Source organism: Podarcis vaucheri (assembly GCF_965113315.1).
Source record: "Podarcis vaucheri genome assembly, chromosome: 16".
Lineage (NCBI taxonomy): Eukaryota > Metazoa > Chordata > Lepidosauria > Squamata > Lacertidae > Podarcis > Podarcis vaucheri.
Window position 1 is genome coordinate 4234234 of NC_138754.1, and position 13101 is coordinate 4247334.

General features: G+C 46.5%; 1 long non-coding RNA gene across 1 annotated transcript in view; it reads left to right on the forward strand.

Annotated features, from left to right (window-relative positions):
- Positions 1 to 13101, forward strand: part of LOC309520737 — an 81394-nt gene that overhangs the window by 24921 nt on the left and 43372 nt on the right. The gene's annotated exons all lie outside the window — the stretch shown is intronic.

A 13101-nucleotide genomic window follows, 5' to 3' on the forward strand; every position in this document is an offset into this window, starting at 1 on the left:
ACCCTGTAACCCAATTGTAAGATGCTCTCTTTCATGTCAGGCGACGTCTTGGCTCAGGAAACTGCTTTGCTTTCTTTTGGCTCAGCTTCATCTTGGAAGTTCTTCGTGCTCCTCTTTATGGGATTTGGGTTTTTTCCTTAAGCCTTCTTGCTTTTGAAGCATCACATGTGGAGCATCATGGCTACAGACAAACTTCATTGTTGAAACACATTTAAAACACTTTTCCCTCTTCATAGAATTCTGTTTAGGGAAGGCTTTAATATTTGATGAATTATTGTATTTTAATCTTTTGTTGGAAGCCGCTCAGAGTGGCTGGGGAAACCCAGTCTGATGGGTGGGGTATAAATAAATTATTATTATTATTAGGCACTGTAGATCTTTAAGGGTGCTGGGAATTGTAGCACTGTGAGGGGGGGGACAGGCATTGGACAGGATCCACACACCAGATCCCTTAAAGAGGATGTCCTTGAGGTCTTCCGGGTTGGCGCCATAGGCAATGGCGGAATTCCTCTGACCGGGGGGAATTTGCCCCGTGGAAAAATTGGGTCTGGCCGCCACGGCGAACGTGGAGACCCGTAAAAATCACAGGCGGGAGAAGCCTATGAACGTGGGATTCGGCGGGCACCTTCTGCGTCTCCCCTACTCGCGGGGAAACCGGTTTTCGGGTCTCCGGCGCGACGTGGCGTGAGTGGCGCGGTGCTTCGCATCGTCTGCTTCTTCCACGGAGCGAAGCCGCACAGCCGTTGCCGGAGAGCGCTGACTTTTTCCTGTGGACAATTTGACCTTAAAGTAATTACCCGTGAGTAGAGCTGAAACGGGAGAATTGGATTTCTAAAAGTATAATTTGGTATCGAAGCGGGGAGGTTCAAAACAGGAAGTCCGCCTCCCCCTTTTGTAAATAGGCAATGAAGCTGCAAGCTGGAGTCCTGGAAAGTCTTTTGTAAAAGATTAAATTTCCACTGGTAAAGAACAAAACCCCCCTTTGTAGGCAGGAGAAGGGGGGGGAGTTGTAGACTGGATATTCCTGCAGGAGAGAGCGAAGAGATCTAAAACCCCGCTGCTCTGACCCTGGAAACGGGCTGCTAGGAGGACTGACATATTGTGGAACGTTCATTGACAGCTAGTTAAACAAGAGAAATACATTGTTTCTACTGTTTCCGGCTGCTTTAAAAAGGAGTAAAAGTAACTGAAAATTGAAACTAACTTGAAACTAATTTTCGGATCGTTTAAAAGAGGATACTATTGACTATTGCAAATAGAAACTGTTTCCCCCTAGTGGAAGCCTTTGAAACCGGTTGCTTTACAAGAGCTGGACTAGGGGAATTTCCAGCTGCAAGTTAAAAATTGTGAGACTCTGGGACTGACCTTGATCTTTTAAGTGTTATGGTAAATGGAAGAGGAAAAACAGACCGGTCAACTGCTGACAAAGCATTAAGGTCTGGGAGGACTTGGCAACAATCCAGGAGAGGTTCACCATCAGCCCCCCCTGCTTTTTCTGAGCCTTTGTACCAGTATATGTAAACCAAGAGAAATGTTGACAGAAGAGGCCCATACATACCCTCCAACATTTCTCCAATGAAAATAGAGATGTCCTATGCCATTATTATTATTGTTATTATTATTATTGTTATCATGCCTCTCCCATCTGACTGGGTTGCCCCAGCAGTTCTTGGTGGCTTCCAACATATATGCGGTAAGCATTCAACATTTAAAAACTTCCCTATACAGAGCTGCCTGCAGATGTCTCCTAAATGTTGTACAGTTCCTTATCTTCCTGGCTCAGGGGTTGCATAACTCCATAGCCATGAGCCACAAGAGATGGGCGTAAGAGATGCATGGAAGAAGGCACAGAGAGTCCCATAGTCCTGGGAAGAGCCTTTTGCCTCTGTGGGAAACGGAAACGGCCCTTTTGCTGTGGGCTCAAGATGGCCGCTGGAATCCACTGTAAAGGAAAGGCTCTGGACCTCAGCCGTTTGCCACAGGGACTAGAGAGCTGTTTCCTCAAAGGCTCTTGTCTCTCCTTCAGTGGGAAACAGAGAACCGCTCTGAAGCCCCACAGCAATGTCACATGGAGAGGACTAGTGGCTCCAAGCCGTTACTCTCCCGAGGAAAATGGCCGCCTGCTTCTCCCTCAGCAGATAGTTTTATTGCAGCATCAGCAGAACGTCTTTACTGCAGAGTGGTCTTAAATTACGTACCGCTGACCCCAAGCTGTTCTGTTTTCTATGCCCCTAACTCAGGTATAGGGAAACTCGGCCCTACAGATGTTTTGGGACTACAACTCCCATCACCCCTAGCTCACAGGACCAGTGGTCAGGGATGATGGGAGTTGCAGTCCCAAAACATCTGGAGAGCCAAGTTTGCCTATGCCTGCCCTAACCGCTGACTGTTCCTTCATATAAGGTCAAGTCCGTTTCTTATCTGATAGAGACAGGTGCTTAACCAACAGGTATGTAGATATGTTCATGTTCACAGCTGCTAGCTACATCCTGCGTACCTTGCAATGTGTACCTTGCAATGTTCTTGTGGTTAATTTTATCACCCTAAGCGATCAGCTTCGCTTCTATGCCCAGTAGCCTAGCAGGCATATGTCTGTCTGCCTGCCTGTCTGTCTGTCTGTCTGTCTGTTTGTTTGTTTATGAGAGGCAAATAAAGAATAAAAAGGGAATCAATAATTGCTAATGTTAAGGTAAACAATTGCTTAGAAGCATCTTGTGCAAACATGGCCAAGCTATGGATTAATGAAATGTGTGGGCTCACATAAATGTATGAATAAAACATAAACTACAAAAAGGCAACAAGATATTATTTCTCACATCTTCTGAGAAGCAGGACCAGAGCGCAGCAGCAATGCTCTTCCCAGAGGCATAATGCAGAGGAGGAGAAGGCAGACTCCATGGCCAGTAGCCACTGATAGCCTTTTTATCCTCCATGAAACTGCCTCATCGCCTTTCAGAGCCATCCAAATTGGCGGCCGTCGCTGCCTCTTGTGGGAGGGAGTTCCGCAGTTTAATTATGTATTGTGAAAATTGTTTTGTCTTTTCTCTGGAGGCGTCTGCCTTTTGGGGGATTCGAGTAACACAGGATGGTGGCTGTCTTGATTAAGAACTGGGGCGGCATTCCAGTGGGATGAGAAAATGCCTTTTCACCCCATTCCGATTTCCAGAATGGTAAACAGCAACTCCTGGGTATGAGGAGCAGAATAATTGCCACACACAGGAAGAGCGAGGATATAGTTTGAGTGCCCCACCTGTGGTTTTATAAACCATTTAATGTGTGGAATATTGCAGTTGTTATATAAGGGATTGTTATTTTGACCAGAGTGTAATTGAAAAGATTTTGGAACGCAGAAATAAAGTAAATCATCAAACCATCAATTCTAGCACACTTGGGGGGGCATTTAAATTATATAATTTGGTACCTGAAGGATTGGTATTAGTAATTGTATTCTAAATTGGCATTTTTATAATGAGGTTATTCTTGGATTATTGCAGAGCTTTTTTCTAAAAAAAAAATGTTTAGGGGTACTCTCATTTTCCTACTCATGTTGAAATACTGCTCCTCAATGAGGCCAAACTTAGATTCACCAAATGTTTAGGGGTATGCGTACCACTGCATCCCCGCAGGGAAAAAAAGCACTGGGTTATTGTAATTGAAAACTAATAAAAATTATTATCAAATAAAGAAGAAATGGTGCTGTGGGGCCACCACAAGTTTCCCCCATCGTCCTCTGGTTCACTCTGCCCAATGGTAGGGCCGTCTCTGGGAGTTGTCTCTTCAGGGTATGAGGAGCAGAGCACTGCCCTTCCTTTCCAGCCTGTTCTCATCTCAGCGCAGTCCTTTGCCACACACTTGAAAAGCAGAGACACCACCTTGCCAACAAAGGTCCGTATAGTTCAAGCTCTGGTTTTCCCAGTAGTGATGGATGGAAGTGAGAGCTGGACCATAAAGAAGGCTGATCGCCGAAGAATGGATGCTTTTGAATTCTGGTGCTGGAGGAGACTCTGGAGAGTCCCATGGACTGCAAGAAGATCAAACCTCTCCATTCTGAAGGAAATCAGCCCTGAGTGCTCACTGGAAGGACAGATTGTGAAGCTGAGGCTCCAATACTTTGGCCACTTCATGAGAAGAGAAGACTCCCTGGGAAAGATCCTGATGTGGGGAAAGATGGAGGGCGCAAGGAGAAGGGGACGACAGAGGATGAGATGGTGGGAAGCGGCCCTTTTGCTGTGGGGCTGAAGATGGCCACTGAAATCCACTATAAAGGAAAGGCTCTGGGCCTCAGCCATTTGCCAAAGGGACTAGAGAGCCGTTTCCTAAAAGACTCTTGTCTCTCCTTCAGTGGAAAACAGAGAACCGCTCAGAAGCCCCACAGCAATGTTCCATGGAGAGGACTAGTGGCTCCAAGCCGTTGCTCTCCCGAGGAAAATGGCTGCCTGCTTCTCTCACAAGGGTTGGTGTGTGGCAAAGGACTGCGCTGAGATGAGAGGGTGAAGAGGAAGGGCAGCGCTCTGCTCCTCATACCCAGGAGTTGCTCTTTACCATTATGGAAATCGGCGTGGGGCAAAATGGCATTTTCTCATCCCACTGGAATGCTACCCCAGTTCTTAATCAAGACAGCCACCACCGTGTGTTACTGGAATTCCCCTCCAGAGAAAAGAAAAAACAATTTTCACAATATGTAATTAAACTGCGGAACTCCCTCCCACAGGAGACAGCTTAAAGATCTAGAGTGCCTAACAAAAACAACAACAACAAGAATAATAATAATAATAATTTATTTATACCCCACCAATCAGGCTGCGTTTCCCCAGCCACTCTGAGCGGCTTCCAACAAAAGATTATACTTAGCCAAATTAGTGACCCCATGCCAAATTAGTGACGCCATTCCAAACTGTTGCCCAAACAGTCCAGAGAGAAACTGTATAAAAGGCTTTTCCACCAGTGCCTTGAAACATCTCCTCTCTCCTGTCACTCGGTTTCTCCATCACTTGGTAAGTCGTCTTTAATTAAATCACTTCTTAGAGGAGAGAAGGAAGGAACTGTTTGATTATGGAACAGAGATCTTTTTGAAATTTGGTTTGACTCAATTAGCTGTCAATTGAGAGACAAGAAGCAGTTTTGGGAAGAAGAACTCAAATCTCTACATCCTAGGAGTTGTGTTACTGGGATTGTTTTGGGCTCAACAGAAAATTTTAACCTAGAGTTGTATTGGGGCTTTTAGAAATGCGAAACTGGGTACTTTCATGGTTGGAGCCAGCTAGGAAAAGAAGATAGCAGCCGTGGTCCTGAGTGGTTTTGCAAAACCTTGCCTAGTGTCCCTGTTCCCTGTCTTTCTGGAGAAAGCTGCTCTGGCCATGGTCACACCTGCTGCCCACGGAGCAGCTGAACTGGGTTTTTGAGGCTCACTCTATGCAGGGCTGCCTTGTTCCAGCCCCACTGACCCTTTCTTGCATGAGGCAGGTCTGGCAGAGCCAGCTGCTCCCCTGAAACCCTGGAAAGGGAGTCCTTCTTTCTGGTGAAGAGAGGTGGGGAACCTCTGGCCCTCCAGACATGGCCAAACTACAGCCCTCGTCTCCTCTGCTTCCTGCAGCTGCTGAGATTTGTAGTTCAGATTCAAAGCGTTCCCCATTCCTGATCAAGGGACAACCCTCTGCTAGATGAACCCATGGTCAGATGCATTGAAAGGAGCTCCCTGACTTCTGAATGTAATGCTGAATGTGGGAAGGTGGCTTGGAACATCCAGGGAAATCTAGAGGAAATGGAGGTGCGGCATACTTAGCCAAATTAGTGGCACCACGCCAAATTGTTGGCTTGAACTCTCATGAGAAACCGTATAAAAGGGCGCACAATGTATGGCTTTTCCGCCAGCTTTCCACCAGTTTCCGCACTTTCCGGAGAAAGCTGCTCTGGCCATTGTCACCTTTGCCCATTTTGCATTTCAACTGCACTGCTGATGCTCATTCTGGGTGGGGATGCCTTGTTCCAGCCACACTGAGCCTTTCTTGGATGAAAGGGCAAGTCCTGTATGAAGGAAGGGTGCAGCGTTTGGAACTGTTCAGTTTAGAAAAAGGGTGAGTACGAGGCACATGATGGAAGTTTATAAAACTAGGCAGGGCAGGGAGAAGCTGAATAGATGGACTAGAATTCCTGGACATTGGAAGATTTGGAAAATGAAAGTAGTACCTCTTCACCCACTGTGGAACTTGTTCCCACATGAGGTGGCGAGGGCAAGCAATTTGGGTGGCTTTCAAAGAGGTTTGGACAAATTCATGCAAGAGAGGGGTATTGCTGGCTACCAGCCACCATGGTTATGCTTTCCCCTCCACGATTGGAGGCAGCATGTTTCTGAACAAAAGGTCTGGAAATCACAAGAGATTTCCTGTGCCTGATCCAGCCAGCTCTTCTTAGGTTCTTTTTAAAATTGTTATTTAACCTGTCACCCATCCCATTCCCTTGAGTCCCAGGGCAAGCTACAACATTAAACACTTACTTCGATGGGAATCCACATCGTTCTGAAAGTATCCTTGAAAATGTTCTCATTTCAGGTTCTCCAAGACTCCTCCAAGATGTCCACTGTCAGCATGGGAGTCACCCTTAAGGTGCCGATGATGCCAGACATGGAACCAATTTTCATTCCTTTTCGTTTTCATATATGGGATGATGTTCCCCACCCTACAGGACAGCCCCCAGCTGGAAACTGAAATAACAAACCAGGAGATGGATCATAATCTCGGAGGCCAGCCATGTCTCCGCGATGACAGGGATGCCATCTTTTCTGACATCCGTAGCCGCCCACACCTCATCTTTGCTCTGTCCCACATTACTCTTTCCTTACAAATTTTCCTTCTAGCTCTGCTGACTGTGTATCTTCCCTCCATTTGCGCCGAGCAACCCTCAAGAGCTGCACATCTTCCACTGAGGACTCCCGTCTGGGGCCGTTTTTAGCCGGCTGGGCCAGGGCAAAGGGAAGGATGAGATGCATTCCCTATGAAACCGTGAGATGAATTTTTACAGAGATCCTGGGAAGGCAGCTCAGTCTGCAGGACTGTAGGAGGGTCTGTTAATTGGGGAGAAGGCGTTTGACCAGAATGAGGGGTCAGAAAGGGGTGGCAGGCAGGACGCAGGCTCGTCACAGAGAAACAGGTGCCCCCTTTGCAGCTGGAAGCAGACAAAGCTGCCCAGATGCACAGACAGCAGAAAAATTGTTTTACGAGTATCATCCTTAAAAGCCCGCCGGTGTGCGGGTCAACTGTCGGGACATTTCCATAGCTTCTGTTCAGTTATGAACCTGCTCCCTTGCTCATGTATTGCTTATTAATTTTCCAATAAGAACATCCAATTAACATATCAAATCCAATCCAATAAAGATAAAAAACTAAAATAAAAAGTCCAATTGTCTTCCAAATTGTAATCTTGTTTTTTTTTTTGACTTCCCACGGTCTGAATTCCAAAGCATTTTCCACATCCTCATAGTCCTGCCTCTTGTCGTCAGTCTTTTCACAATTCCATATCATGATTTTATCCGCCTTTCTTCCTTTCAAGCAGGAGTCGTGGCGTGTTTGGGGATGGGAGCCCAACGTCAGCCTTGTCTCCAGTCCTCCCAGTCCTACCTGGAGACGCTGCTGGGGGATGATCTTCTGTTTGCAAGACATGGGCTCTGCCAATGGAGTTGGAGGCTCCTACTCATCTGGCTAGTTTCCCTTGTTCATTAGTCGGTGCACTCATTAGCGCTCCTCAGGCATGATCTACACCTTTAAAAGCAATAGTAATGATACACAACAGCTCAGTCTCTGGCAGGCAGCTCGGCACCTTTGATTACAGGGGGTGCCTTGCCAAGGAAGCATTTCCTCAGCTGTTCGTTTCTGAGGGGAAATTATGTTGTTCTCTAAAATTGGGGACGGTATGGAAAGTGTCTCCTGAAAGCAGAGAGTTCAAAAAATATCGGAAACCCCACGTCCTGGGAAATACTGCTGGCCTCACACTCTGAGACTGATCAGGTACTTCTAAATTATGAACTCATGGTTTGGGGATTAATTAGGGTTGCCGTATTCCCCAAAGTGAAAATCTGGACAGTGCTGTTGAACTGCTTTTTTTGTGGGAGAAGGGTTCAAAGTTGTTGAGGTGTTTCTTGTTTGTACATCTGGAAAAGCTCTGGGGGCTTTCTTCTTCTTCTTCTTCTTCTTCTTCTTCTTCTTCTTCTTCTTCTTGCCATAAGTCTAGATTTTCCCGAACATTCAGCAAGAATCTGCCCAGACGACATTTTGCTTAGCGATTCCCGGTCGTAGGGGAGCCCTAGAATAAGAAGGCAGCAAAAATGGATTTTGCAAGTCCTTGTGGTCATGAACACACATATGCTTTGAGCCTGGAAGGATAAATACCTACTTACTTAATATTAATTTATTCATTTCATGAGATTATAGAATCATAGAATGATAGAGTTGGAAGAGACCACAAGGGCCATCGAGTCCAACCCCCTGCCAAGCAGGAAACACCATCAGAGCACTCCTGACATATGGTTGTCAAGCCTCTGCTTAAAGACCTCCAAAGGAGGAGACTCCACCACACTCCTTGGCAGCAAATTCCACTGTCGAACAGCTCTTACTGTTTAGGTGGAATCTGCTTTCTTGTAGTTTGGATCCATTGCTCCGTGTTCGCTTCTCTGGAGCAGCAGAAAACAACCTTTCTCCCTCCTCTATGTGACATCCTTTTATATATTTGAACATGGCTATCATATCACCCCTTAACTTTTGCTGTGGGCTCAAGATGGCCGCTGGAATCCACTGTAAAGGAAAGGCTCTGGGCCTCAGCCATTTGCCACAGGGACTAGAGAGCTGTTTCCTCAAAGGCTCTTGTCTCTCCTTCAGTGGAAAACAGAGAACCGCTCTGAAGCCCCACAGCAATGTTCCATGGAGAGGACTAGTGGCTCCAAGCCGTTGCTCTCCCGAGGAAAATGGCCGCCTGCTTCTCCCTCAGCAGATAGTTTTATTGCAGCATCAGCAGAACGTCTTTACTGCAGAGTGGTCTTAAATTACGTACCGCTGACCCCAAGCTGTTCTGTTTTCTATGCCCCTAGCTCAGGTATAGGGAAACTCGGCCCTACAGATGTTTTGGGACTACAACTCCCATCATCCCTAGCTCACAGGACCAGTGGTCAGGGATGATGGGAGTTGTAGTCCCAAAACATCTGGAGAGCCGAGTTTGCCTATGCCTGCCCTAACCGCTGACTGTTCCTTCATATAAGGTCAGGTCAGTTTCTTATCTGATAAAGACAGGTGCTTAACCAACAGGTATGTAGATATGTTCATGTTCACAGCCGCTGGCTACATCCTGCGTACCTTGCAATGTGTACCTTGCAATGTTCTTGTGGTTAATTTTATCACCCTAAGCGATCAGCTTCGCTTCTATGCCCAGTAGCCTAGCAGGCATATGTCTGTCTGCCTGCCTGTCTGTCTGTCTGTCTGTCTGTTTGTTTATGAGAGGCAAATAAAGAATAAAAAGGGAATCAATAATTGCTAATGTTAAGGTAAACAAGTGCTTAGAAGCATCTTGTGCAAACATGGCCAAGCTATGGATTAATGAAATGTGTGTGCTCAAATAAATGTTTGGATAAAACATAAACAACAAAAAGGCAACAATATATTATTTCTCACATCTTCTGAGAATCAGGACCAGAGCGCAGCTGCAATGCTCTTCCCAGAGGCAGAATGCAGAGGAGGAGAAGGCAGACTCCATGGCCAGTAGCCACTGATAGCCTTATTATCCTCCACGAAACTGCCTCATCGCCTTTCAGAGCCATCCAAATTGGCGGCCGTCGCTGCCTCTTGTGGGAGGGAGTTCCGCAGTTTAATTATGTATTGTGAAAATTGTTTTGTCTTTTCTCTGGAGGCGTCTGCCTTTTGGGGGATTCCAGTAACACAGGATGGTGGCTGTCTTGATGAAGAACTGGGGCGCCATTCCAGTGGGATGAGAAAATGCCTTTTCACCCCATTCCGATTTCCAGAATGGTAAACAGCAACTCCTGGGTATGAGGAGCAGAATAATTGCCACACACAGGAAGAGCGAGGATATAGTTTGAGTGCCCCACCTGTGGTTTTATAAACCATTTAATGTGTGGAATATTGCAGTTGTTATATAAGGGATTGTTATTTTGACCAGAGTGTAATTGAAAAGATTTTGGAACGCAGAAATAAAGTAAATCATCAAACCATCAATTCTAGCACACTTGGGGGGGCATTTAAATTATATAATTTGGTACCTGAAGGATTGGTATTAGTAATTGTATTCTAAATTGGCATTTTTATAATGAGGTTATTCTTGGATTATTGCAGAGCTTTTTTCTAAAAAAATGTTTAGGGGTACTCTCATTTTCCTACTCATGTTGAAATACTGCTCCTCAAACTTAGATTCACAAAATGTTTAGGGGTATGCGTACCACTGCATCCCCGCAGGGGGAAAAAGCACTGGGTTATTGTAACTGAAAACTAATAAAAATTATTATCAAATAAAGAAGAAATGGTGCTGTGGGGCCACCACAAGTTTCCCTCATCGTCCTCTGGTTCACTCTGCCCAATGGTAGGGCCGTCTCTGGGAGTTGTCTCTTCAGGGTATGAGGAGCAGAGCACTGCCCTTCCTTTCCAGCCTGTTCTCATCTCAGCGCAGTCCTTTGCCACACACTTGAAAAGCAGAGACACCACCTTGCCAACAAAGGTCCGTATAGTTGAAGCTCTGGTTTTCCCAGTAGTGATGGATGGAAGTGAGAGCTGGACCATAAAGAAGGCTGATCGCCGAAGAATGGATGCTTTTGAATTCTGGTGCTGGAGGAGACTCTGGAGAGTCCCATGGACTGCAAGAAGATCCAACCTATCCATTCTGAAGGAAATCAGCCCTGCGTGCTCACTGGAAGGACAGATCCTGAAGCTGAGGCTCCAAGACTTTGGCCACCTCATGAGAAGAGAAGACTCCCTGGGAAAGACCCTGATGTTGGGAAAGATGGAGGGCACAAGGAGAAGGGGACGACAGAGGACAAGATGGTGGGACGGTGTTCTCGAAGCTACCAACATGAGTTTGACCAAACTGCAGGAGGCAGTGGAAGACAGAAGTGCCTGGCGTGCTCTGGTCCATGGAGTCACGAAGAGGCGGACACGGCTAAACAACTCAAGAACAACCCTTGTGCGAGAGGGAGAAGCAGGCGGCCATTTTCCTCGGGAGAGCAACGGCTTGGAGCCACTAGTCCTCTCCATGTGACATTGCTGTGGGGCTTCAGAGCGGTTCTCTGTTTTCCACTGAAGGAGAGACAAGAGCCTTTGAGGAAACAGCTCTCTAGTCCCTGTGGCAAATGGCTGAGGTCCAGAGCCTTTCCTTTACAGTGGATTCCAGCGGCCATCTTGAGCCCACAGCAAAAGGGCCCTTTCCGCTTCCCACGGAGGCAAAAGGCTCTTCCCAGGACTATGGGACTCTCTGTGCCTTCTTCCATGCATCTCTGACGCCCATCTCTTGTGGCTCATGGCTATGGAGTTATGCAACCCCTGAGCCAGGAAGATAAGGAGCTGGACAACATTTAGGAGACATCTGCAGGCAGCTCTGTATAGGGAAGTTTGTTGATGTTGAATGCTTACCGCATATATGTTGGAAGCCACCAAGAACTGCTGGGGCAACCCAGTCAGATGGGAGAGGCATAATAATAATAATAATAATAATAATAATAATAATAATGGCATAGGACATCTCTATTTTCATTGGAGAAATGTTGGAGGGATATGTATGGGCCTTTAGAGGAGTTCTCTGACTTCCCCAGAAGGAGAGACACCAGCCTCTTAGGGAACATCTCTCTCTTCCCCGTGCCAAACGAAGAAGAAGAAGAAGAGTTTGGATTTGATATCCCCCCTTTCACTCCCCTCCAGGAGTCTCAAAGCGGCTCACAATCTCCTTCCCCTTCCTTCCCCACAACAAACACTCTGTGAGGTGAGTGGGGCTGAGAGACTTCAGAGAAGTGTGACTGGCCCAAGGTCACCCAGCAGCTGCAGGTGGAGGAGCAGGGAAGCGAACCTGGTTCCCCAGATTACGTGACTACCGCTCTTAACCACTACACCACACTGAGGCCCAGAGCCTTTCCTTCATACAGTAATGGATTCCAGCCGCCATCTTGAGCCCCACAGCCAAAGGGCCGCTTCCGCTTCCCACAGGGAGGCAGAGGGTCCTTCCCACCACGATAGGACTCTTTGTGACTTCTTCACTGCACATCTGAGGCCATTTCAGCCCTTGTGAGGGGACGTGGCTCATTTCAGAGACCGAAAATGCCGAGGGGAGCCATCGTTTCCCCTCTCTCTTGTGGCTCCTCTGAAGGACTCAGGGGGAAATGTAGACTGGAGCAGCCACACTTTGGGGGGCTGACGTTCCTGAGGTAAAAAAATGGGGGGAAGAGGGAAAACAGAAGAGGCTCAGGGTTTTTTGCAGGAGGATTTGAAGTGGGAGCCATTTGTTTGATAAATGCCACCACCACTATGGACCCTTGTTTAATTTTTGCTGCTGTTGTTCTCCATGCCTCAGAAAACAACCACAACCGCAAACTGTATGTGTTTTATTTGATCGCTTGGCTTCTAATCTGCTAGAAGAATAGAGGAGTCAGCCTTCTGCCATGTGTCTCCTCTGAGGCACCGAGGAGGTAAAAAGGAGGCTGGGGGGGAGACCTTCCTGAGGTAAAAAAAAAAAAAAAAAAGGGAGGGGAAACGGAAGATTTCAGGTAGCAGCCATTCAATTGATAAGCCTTGTCCCCTCCGGCTTTCTTAACTTTTCTATTACAGTCCAGCCGTAGAGTAATCTCATGAAATGAATAAATTCATATTAAGTAAGTAGGTATTTATCCTTCCAGGCTCAAAGCATATGTGTTTTCATGACCACAAGGACTTGCAAAATCCATTTTTGCTGCCTTCTTATTCTAGGGCTGCCATACGACTGGGAATCGCTAAGCAAAATGTCGTCTGGGCAGATTCTTGCTGAATGTTCGGGAAAATCTAGACGTATGGCAAGATTAATAATAATAATAATAATAATAATAATAATAATAATAATAATGCCCCCAGAGCTTTTCCAGATGTTCAA